The following is a 9,908-nucleotide window of genomic DNA, read 5'->3' as shown; positions in this document are numbered from 1 at the left end:
TTGCCCTTCCCCAACTTGCACACATTGCCTCAATCTCTAAAAAAAAAATGTCCTTGAAGAAGGAGCAAACAATTTTCATTTTATTAAATCTTGACTCTAGGGTGAAAGATTTTTTGGTGTTTTGTGTCATGAGGCACACATAAAGCATTTGATACATTCTGAAGCATGACAGTTATGTTGAGGAAGAGCATCTGTACAGTTGCTTGAGTTGCAAGATGAACTAACCACTTTTTTCATTGAAGACAACATTTACTTGAAAGCTTGACTGACAGACACACTATGGTTTTTCAGATTTGGGTATTTGGAAGATATTCTTTTGAAAAGGAACAAAATGAGCCTTTCTCTTCAAGGGAAATAATGGATAGCCTTTGTGGTCAGCAATAAAATTTGAACTTTCAAACAAAGATTAGAATTTTGGGAAATCCGTACCAGCTGCTGTGAATTTAATAGCTTCTCAATCCTTAAAGGCTTTTTTTCTTAAAGTTTATTTATTTTGAGAGAGTACAAGCTTTGGGGAGCGGAGAGAGAGAAAGAGAGAGAGAGAGAGAGAGAGAGGAAGAGAGAATCCCAAGCTGGCTCCACACTGTCAGTGCAGAGCCCAATACAGGGCTCAATCCCATGAAATGAGATCACGACCTGAGTTGAGATCAAGAGTCAGACACTTAACTGACTGAGACACTCAGTGGCCACATCAATACTTAAAGACTTTTCTAATGAGATTAATGATGATATTAATAATGTGACTTTTGATATTGCTTCAAGAAACGTCAATATTTGGAATATCTGTATGACTCAGTGAACCAACATTTTCTTTATTATTATTATTATTATTTTTAATGTTTATTTATTTTTTAGAGAAAGAGAGAGAGAGAGAGAGATAGAGCATGAAGGGCAGAGAGTAGAAGGAGACACAGAATCTGAAGCAGGCTCCAGGCTCTGAGCTGTCGGAGCAGAGCCTGATACAGGGCTCAGACTCCTGAACTGTCAGATCATGATGTGAGCTGAAGTCAGATGCTTAATCGACTAAGCTACCCAGACACCCAAAACGAATATTTTCTGAATGACCATGAATCATGTTTCTGGTGGGAAAGACAGTCTTCCACTGTGGTTCTTTCCCACTCCTGCAGGATGAGGTTCACATTGTTTGCTGTGGGCGGCATGCTGTGAGTAATGAAACCTTTTGTCTCTGACACAGGGATCTCCTTTCTTTTGCTGGCATCCATGAAACAGTAACAAGTTTATCTATTAGCTTCTAAGTAGAGTAAAATCAAATCTCAGTCCTGAAGGTTATGAAATCATCCATGGGCAAAAGACCCATTCAAAGTACAAGATAGATGAATGAATTTAAATTTTTTAAAATGTTTATTTATTTATTTTGAGACAGAGGGCAAATGGGGGAGGGGCAGAGAGAGGGGGAGAGAGAGAATCCCAAGCAGGCTCCTTACCATCAGTGCAGAGCCCTACGTGGGACTCCATCTCACAGACTGTGAGATCATCACATGAGCTGAAATCAGGAGTCAGCTGAGCCATCCAGGCACCCCCAGATGAATGAATTTTAATGAAACAGAATAAAAGAGTTTATCAGTGTGGTTTTGGAGTTCACATTGCAACTGGCAGGGCTCATATTAGGTGGAGGGAATGAAGTGCAGGCACCATGCATCCCTGAGAATGAGGGAGTGCCCCTTTGGTCTGTACTCTGAGTGCCCACTCACCTTTGCTCTGGCCTTGGGGACTGATCTTTCAGAAATAGCTACGTATAGAGTTCTGGTATAGTATCAAGTAAGAATATCCTTTATGATTGGAAAAGGCTATTAAAACACACCTCGCTTTTCTAACTGCATCTCTGTGGGAGTCTAGAGTTTGTCCTTTACTTCAACCAAACAACATGTCACAAGAGACTGAAGGCAGGAACAGAGATGAGAACCCAGCTGTCTTTGCTTAATCCAGGCATTAGAGAGATCTGCAAAACTGCCAAACAATGGCATGCTTTGCACTGCAGTTTTTGGTTTGTCTTGGAAAATATAATTAGTGCTTATAAAAAAACTAGTGTTATTTATATAAGCATGCAAATGAGATTATTATTTTTTTAAATGAATTAATGAATGGATGTTTTAAAAATGTCTCCATTAAAAATTATAATACGGTAAGCACTGATGGATACAACTCACACAAACAAAAACTTTTTGGGGTTCTCAGTAATTTTTAAGAGGGCAAAGGGATCTTGAGACCAAAAAGTTTAAGAACTGCTGGTTTGAATATTTAACAGTTATGCCTGGCTTAGTCAGTGAAGCATCTGTCCAACTTCGGCTCAGGTCAGGATCTCACAGTTTAGCTGGTGAGTTCGAGCCCCACGTTGGACCCTATGCTGACAGCTCAGAGCCTGGAGCCTGCTTCGGATTCTGTGTCTCCCTCTCTCTCTGCTTCTCCCCTGCTTGAGTTCTAAGGATGGGGGTGGGGGGGTTGCTACTTCCTAGCAGTTGTCACAATATTTATCCCATAGCATAAAGGCTTGTTGATTAAATGGAAGATTCCAGGTCAGCATTGGAGCTTGCGTTTTCCATATCTGCCACCAAAGCACGTTGTGATTTTGGTCTCCATTTTTTTGAGTGTAAGATGAGTGGGTTGGTAGGGGTGCCGCCCAGTTCTCTCCTGGGGATCATATTCATTCCAAGAGTCTATGATTTCTGAATTGCTGTTGAGACCTTGACAACTTTTGCATAGATTTAACTGGTTGGTTAGAGGAAAAAGTGCTTTTTGTTTTTTCTTTTGCTTTCTTTCTTTCTTTTGGAAAATGAATAGTGATGTGTATCAAAATTTCTTTCTTAAATGGTGTTGTTATCTATTTAGGCCAGGAGTCAAGGGAGATAAGCTCATGCTAAATAGGAAAATTAGACTATTCCTCTCTTACTTAAACATCATTCATATTGCTTAACGAATACATGTATGTTTTTAATCAGTTACTCTATGTATTTATTTATTTATTTTTTTATATGTTTTATTTATTTATAGGAGAGAGAGAGACAGCATGAGCAGGGGAGGGTCAGAGAGAGAGGGAGACACAGAATCTGAAGCAGGCTCCAGGCTCTGAGCTGGCAGTCAGCACAGAGCCTGACGTGGGGCTTGAACCCACGAACCACGAGATCATGACCTAAGCGAAAGTCGGACGCTTAACCGACTAAGCCACCCAGGCGCCCCTATGTATTTATTTTTAAGGATTAAACATTTTTTTATTAAAAATTTAAAAGTTTTTAACGTTTATTTATTTTTGAGAAAGAGAGAGACAGAGTGCAAGCAGGGGAGGGGCAGAGAGAGAGGGAGACACAGAATCTGAAGCAGGCTCCAGGCTCTGAGCTGTCCGCACAGAGCCCAACGTGGGGCTCCAACTTGCTGACCGTGATATCATGACCTGAGCTAAAGTTGGATGCTTAGCTGACTGAGCCACCCAGGTGCCCCTTTCAAGGCACATTTTAAAGGATACAATCATCATATGAGGAGCAGTTTTCAGAAAACAGCTTGTAAGTGTAATTTTTAGGAAATAGCCATTTACTCCCACTGATTTCTACCACATTTTCATATGACTGTTACATGGTACATGAGGGATCTGAGGGCAATATCTGAACATGGTCTGCCATAGATAAGAAATACTTCGTGAAACCTGTTTTGTGGAATTCACTGTGGGTGAAAACAAAGAAGTGAAAGGCACAGACTTACCTTCAAAGAAGTACTCTCTCTTAGGAGAGATCCATCTGTTTATCCATCCATCCATCCATCCATCCATCCATTCCTCTATCCCTCTATCCATCATCCACCATCTATTTATTCCATTCATCCATCCTTCCTCCATTATCCATCCAGCAGATATTTGGCTGTTGGCCCTTGAGAGAAGCCAAACCTAGCACAGATTATGAAGTGACAACAGTGGTGGGTGATTAAAAACCCAGGGGTGAAGAAACCAGCTCTTCCCCAGCCCCCTCCCTGAGAGTTTAGTAAAGGAAGTCACTGCAGCTCAACGCAGTAGGAGGAGGGGAACCTACTCCTTTAGCCACAGGAGCAATGTGGTTATTAGTTCACCAGGAATAGAAATGTCAGATCATGTGACTAAGAGCAATATTAATTTCTCATATAGATTCAGCTATAGAGAATGAGTCTTCACACTGCAACAAGGCTTGCCTTTGGATTTTTTTTTTTAGTTCATTCATTTATTTTGAGATAGAGGGCACAGACAAATGGGGGAGTAGCAGAGAGAGAGGGAGAGACAGAAAACTAATCAGGCTCCATACTGTCAGCAAGGAGCCCACTGTGGGGCTTGAACTCATGAACTGTGAGATCATGACCTGAGCTGAAGTCAGATGCTGAAACCGACTGAGCCACCCGGGAGCTGCTTGACTTTGGATGTTTGTGAAGTGAACCGTCCGTATCCCAGAGGAAGGCCCCGTAACTCTGCCAACAGGCCCAGGATAGCTTTTGACCCCAGATCCAGCAGTCCATGAGGAAATACTTCTGTTTCTCCCAAGGCAGGGAATGCCCAAGGTTAGCTTGTGTGGGTGTCTGCCACTTACGAGAGGGGGAAAGCTGGATGTAAGAGAATGGGGTATACAAATGAGCCAAGCTTGAGACACAGCCAGCCCACCTTTGGGGCCAGGAAGGTGGGCTCTGTCCCCTCTAAACTCAAAGGCATAAACAGAACCCCCATGGGATGGTGGAATGGCCATCCCAAAGCAAGAGAAGCTGGCAGAGAATAGCACATGTTCATTTCCTGGCCACCATGGGGACTGCTGCCCCCTCCTTGGGTCCCCACCTTACCTCTGGGACTCCCTGCTCTCTCCCAACTGCTAATAAGCTGGCACAACCTGCTCTACATGTTGGGGTAGATTTTTGCACCAGCTGTTGCTGCCCTCCCGAGGTCACACCCCAGAGACCTGGCTCTCTCCCTTAGGCTGGACTACGTCACATAGCTGGAGACGAGTTTTGGCTTTCTCCTCCTGTCCCTGGGGGCTGGGGTTCTGTTAGACCCTCTGTCTGCTCATCCCTGCAGTGCCAGAGCCTCTGGAGGGAGACGTGATCAATAAGTGGCCTAGCGCCGGCCATGGTTCCCTTAGACTGGAGGCTTATGCCTGCCGTCCCTTGCCGCTTTGTATTTACCAAGTAAAAGTCATTGCCCTGGAGACATGGGGTTTATTGACACTGAGAAATGAAGGCTGTCTGGGCTGCGGGGCTGCAGAGAAAGCCTCCTGTGTTTCTGGGCAGAGTCTCTGGGAGAAGCGTCTGCATGGGCTCTGAGGTTGCAAAGGGACCAGACCTTGCCCCGGCGTGGAGGGGCCAGTTGGTGGGCGGCTGGAGCAGCCTGGGTGTGGGGTGGGGCAGGTGAGGCACCATTTGTGCTCTGAATGACTGCCTCCTGGGACGTGTAGGATGATGCTGCCTGCAAGTGGCCCTGCATGGACAGCCCTGGCTTCAGGGCCCCCTCACCCCCATCTCCCATTTTCTTTTTATCTGCTGCCAGCCCTTCCCTGTCTCCCATGTCAGGCTCAGCTCTAGCTCCTGGGAGGGAGGTGACCACACGTGGGGCCTCTGCCATTAGGATCGCTTTTGACCTTGGTGGTTAGGGCCCTGCCCTGGGACCCCTGAGCCTTCCACACTCTGGAGTGTCTTCCTTGAAATTGTCCAAGTCCCTCTCCAGTGCCTGGAACCAGCCAGGGCTAAGGGGCTCTCCAAGCCTGAAGGGGGACCCATGTAGGTCCTGGTCTCCCCATTAGGCACAGTCTGAACCTATATCCAGTGAGTGGAGTTGACCACAAGTCTCAAAGAGCTCTGGGATTCAGGGGGCGCCTGGGTGGCTTAGTCGGTTAAGCATCAGACTTCAGCTCAGGTCATGATCATCCAATTCATGGGTTTGAGCACTGCATCGGGCTCTGTGCTGACAGCTCAGAGCCTGGAGCCTGCTTCAGATTTTGTGTCTCCCTTTCTCTCTGTCCCTTCCCCACTTGTGCTAGCATGCTCTCTCTTGCTCTCTCTCTCAAAAAAAAGGAGGTGCCTGGATGGCTCAGTTGATTAAGCGTCCTACTTCAGTTCAGGTCATCATCTCACCGCTCATGAGTTCGAGCCCTATGTTGGGCTCTGTGCTGACAACTCAGAGCCTGGAGCCAGCTTCGGATTCTATGTCTCCTTCTCTCTCTGCCCCTCCCCTGCTTTTGCTCTGCCTCTCTTTCTCTCTCAAAAATAAATAAATGTAAAAAAAATTTTTTTAATTAAAAAAAAAAAGAGCTCTGGGGCCCTGGGACTCAGGCTGGTGCTCTTGTGCGCCTTGTGGCTGAGCCCTGGTTCTCGGAAGGAGGCCTAGTGTGTGGCTGCTTCCTGCTGGCCGGTGCAGTCTTCCTCCTGTGGGATCTTGTGAAGTGGGGTTGCCAGTGCTGACCTTGGGGTGACCCAAATAGTCTACATAGAATACAGTTGTTGAAGACTTGTAGAATCATGGTGTTGTCCATCTGAAACTAATGTCACACTGTGTGTCAACTATACCTCAGTACAAAAAACACAACAAATATATTTGTCCCGGGTCTGCAGGCTGTAGGGGCAGCCACATCTGCAGCAATTCATAGGCCATCTACTTGGTCCCATAAATACCCAATCACCCTGCTGTTTTCTCCCAACACCTGCTCCATTTTCCCGGGCAGACCGTTGGGTTCTTGGGCACAGTGATTCACCCATCTCTAATGTATTTATTTCTTGCTGCCATCCCCCCCGATTTTGATCAAAGGAATCCTGGTGGCTTCCAGGCAGTTCACTCCTCCTAACGTCCAGCCCTCTGGGACGCCTGCCTTGGGTGCTTTCAGCTCCTCCCGTCTCTGCACTTGGGACCTTAGGACTGGCCATGGCCCCATCTGCTTATATCCTGGGGCGGGGGGGTGCCTGCACCAGCATCTCTGGGCAGCTGCCGGGTCTGAGAGTTCATGCCGAGCCTGCCTGCCTCAGACACCGAGTGCCTGGTTCCGTGTGCTCGGGGCCCACAGAGTGGAGACTTCACAGTGGTGACAAAGGCTTCCTTCCAGACAGCAGATAAAGGTCGCTCCTAAATTTCAGAATAAAATCATCCACTTATCTGGAAAATGTCAGAAAGAAGGACGGCTGCCCTTTGCTGAGCCAAGCCCTGCAGGGTTTGGCAGGAAAGTGAGGGAAGCAAGACGCCGGCGTGGTGTGGCTCAGAGAGGGAGGACATTGGGGGGCCCCACCCTCAGGCCCATCCCAAGGTCCAAGGTCATTGAGGCTGGGGCAGGAGAGTTCAGCGAAGGTGGCAGCCATAGTGGGAAGATGCACTACATACATCAGATCTGGGTCTGGCCAGAATTGTTCTTTTTGATATCACCCACAGTGATAAATTGCTAATATCACATCGAAGCCTAGATGTTCAGAATTTCTTTGAAGAGGGCTGCCGTGGGCTGACTTCCTGCTGTTTCATAGGCAGAAGCTGAGGAGAAGCTGCCCCTTGGACAACCTGGAGCTCTACTGCTGTTCACAGCCCCGGGCCAGCCTGCGTCTGTCCCTCCCTGTTGGCCTGCCTGGTCGCAGTGGGCATCTTAACTGGGGGCCCAGGACTCAGCTGTGAGCCCTCCACCAGGCCACGTGGGCTCCGGGTCAGCTGACCCATTCCTCCCTCTGTGCCTTTTCTGTCTTTTCTCACTGTGAACACACCTCTGCTGGGCTTCCAGGCAGTGGGAGGCTTTTTCTTGCCTCAAGGCCAATCACCCCCGACCTCTGGATCTCTTTGTCTATGTGTCTTGGCCCCGAGTCGGATTGTGCTGGAAGCCCCACCCCTTCTAGGGTCTCCCATGTCTCAGCAGAATCAGGACAACCCAAAATACCAAGCCACCCTCTTCCTGCCCAGTGCCCTGGACCACAGGCGATGCCCAAGGCAGCAATGCCCCATTACCGGTGCCTCATAGCCCTTCTGCTGTGATCGACTTGGGGTGCTAGAGGGCTCTATACTAAGTTTGTGAGGACCAGCCTGCAGGCTGTGTAAGCCCTGTGTCCGGACGATGCCTGGTGCCCAGTGTACATCTGTGGGAAGGATTGCTACAGAAGGAGGTCACGTGCCTGCATTAGTTGGTTCACAGTTCTGGGGGCTGGAAGTCCAAGGTCAAGGGTCGTCAGGATCGGTTGGCTCTGAGATCTCCGCCCTTGGCCTCGGACTCAGGTGCCCCAAGACAAGTGTTCTTATAAAGGCTGGAGTGATGGCAAACATGCACTCTGCACTTGGTGCCCACATGAGATGCTGCCTGTACACTGTTTCACGGAATGCTCAAAGCAATTTCACGAGGCAGATTGCATTTTTGTGGCTGTTTTACAGACAAGGAAACTGAGGCCCGGCAGGGTCAGACATCATTCCAAAGTAATGCTAAAGAGTGCACACACTCAGCCTCAGCCACTGCCACCAAGCGGCCCTGTGAAGGGCAGTGAGGACCCACAGTGGGCCCTGGGAGGCTGGGAGGCGGAAGTCACCACTGCAGCCCTGGTCTGGGGCTTCACAGCAGAACTTCCTCTGAAATGTCGGAGAGCAAATCCCAGACCCAGATTTCTCATTTCAGTCTCCTGCAGTCTCTACTTGCACACGCCGGTCGTCACGCCAAAGTTCAAGCGGGCAGACAGAGTTGATTAGATTTGACTTTATCCCTTGTTTTGAATTATTCATGCCTCTCCCTTAAATTCCCCAGGAATAATTTAATAATGCACAGCAGCAGGAGGACGCCCGGGTAGGTGGCCCTGCGACGTGCTAACCCGTGATGTCTGTGGGGAGAGGCTGCCCAGGACCATCTCTCCTTTAAAGCAACGCCCTCCCTGAGCGCTCAGGACTCGGGAAGCCTGTCTGGGCAGCTGGAGCCCCAGGAACCTCCAACCTCCTGTGTTCCTGACCCCCAGCCCCATGTCCTGTCTCACTGCAGAGCTGTGCTCAGCACCAGGCCAATGCTCCTGGACCCCAGACTTGGCTTCCATGGTCTCCAGTCCAGGCCACACCCCCCACTGCCCAGGAGCAAGTGGGATACACTCTTCCAGCCACAGCACTCTCCTGTTCCAGATCTTCCTCCTCCTCCTTCTTTTTCTTCAAGCTTTTATTTTTGGGTATTCTCTACATCCAACACCAGACTCAAACTCACAACTCCCATATCAAAAGTCTCATGCTCCACCTACTGAGCCAGCTAGGCGTCCCATGTTCTAGGCCCTTCTGGAGCTACTGCCCTATTTCTCATGGGCAGGGGTCCAAGCTTGTTAGCTCAGCATTCAAGGCCCTGCAGTGCTGGCCTCTGGGGTCACCCATGTTCCCTTCCTGTTTCTTGTCATGTGGAGCTGTTTGTGGGGCCGCTAATACCCCCTGGCCTCACCCCACTGCAGCCTTGCATGTCCTGTGGTTCTACGGGGAAGGTGGGCCAAGTACACATGTCCTGGTGGGCGGACACCTTTCACATTACCTCCTGGTCACAGCTCAGTGTGGGAAAAGAGCTCTTTGGGGCGCCTGTCTGAGACTCCTCAGCCAGTTGCACCTGCTTTGCTGGGTTGCAGGGTGAAGGCGCCGGAGGCCTTGGCTCTCCAGGCAAACATACTGTCTATGTCATCTGCGGGACTTCAGCCATGTTGCCTTCCTCAGGAGGAGCACAGGGCCTGGCTGAGGGCTGCTGGCCCTGATGACAGAGCTGATCCCAACCCTGGGCCATGGCAGGGGTGAACGGTGTACAAGCTGGCCCAGGATCCCTGCAGGACCCACACCCTTGGGCCAGGTGAAGTGTTACCCTGGGCCCTGGTGGCCAAGCTTCTCATTCTCTCATGGCTCATGGTGCTGACCTGTGTCTCCCACCAGCTTCAGAACAGATCAAGGGGAAGAGCTGGACTGAATGCCTCTCTGTGGCCCACAGAAGGAA

This window comes from Crocuta crocuta, unplaced genomic scaffold (genome assembly GCF_008692635.1).
Source record: "Crocuta crocuta isolate KB4526 unplaced genomic scaffold, BGI_CrCroc_1.0 scaffold218, whole genome shotgun sequence".
Lineage (NCBI taxonomy): Eukaryota > Metazoa > Chordata > Mammalia > Carnivora > Hyaenidae > Crocuta > Crocuta crocuta.
Note: the sequence above shows the minus strand (reverse complement) of the source record.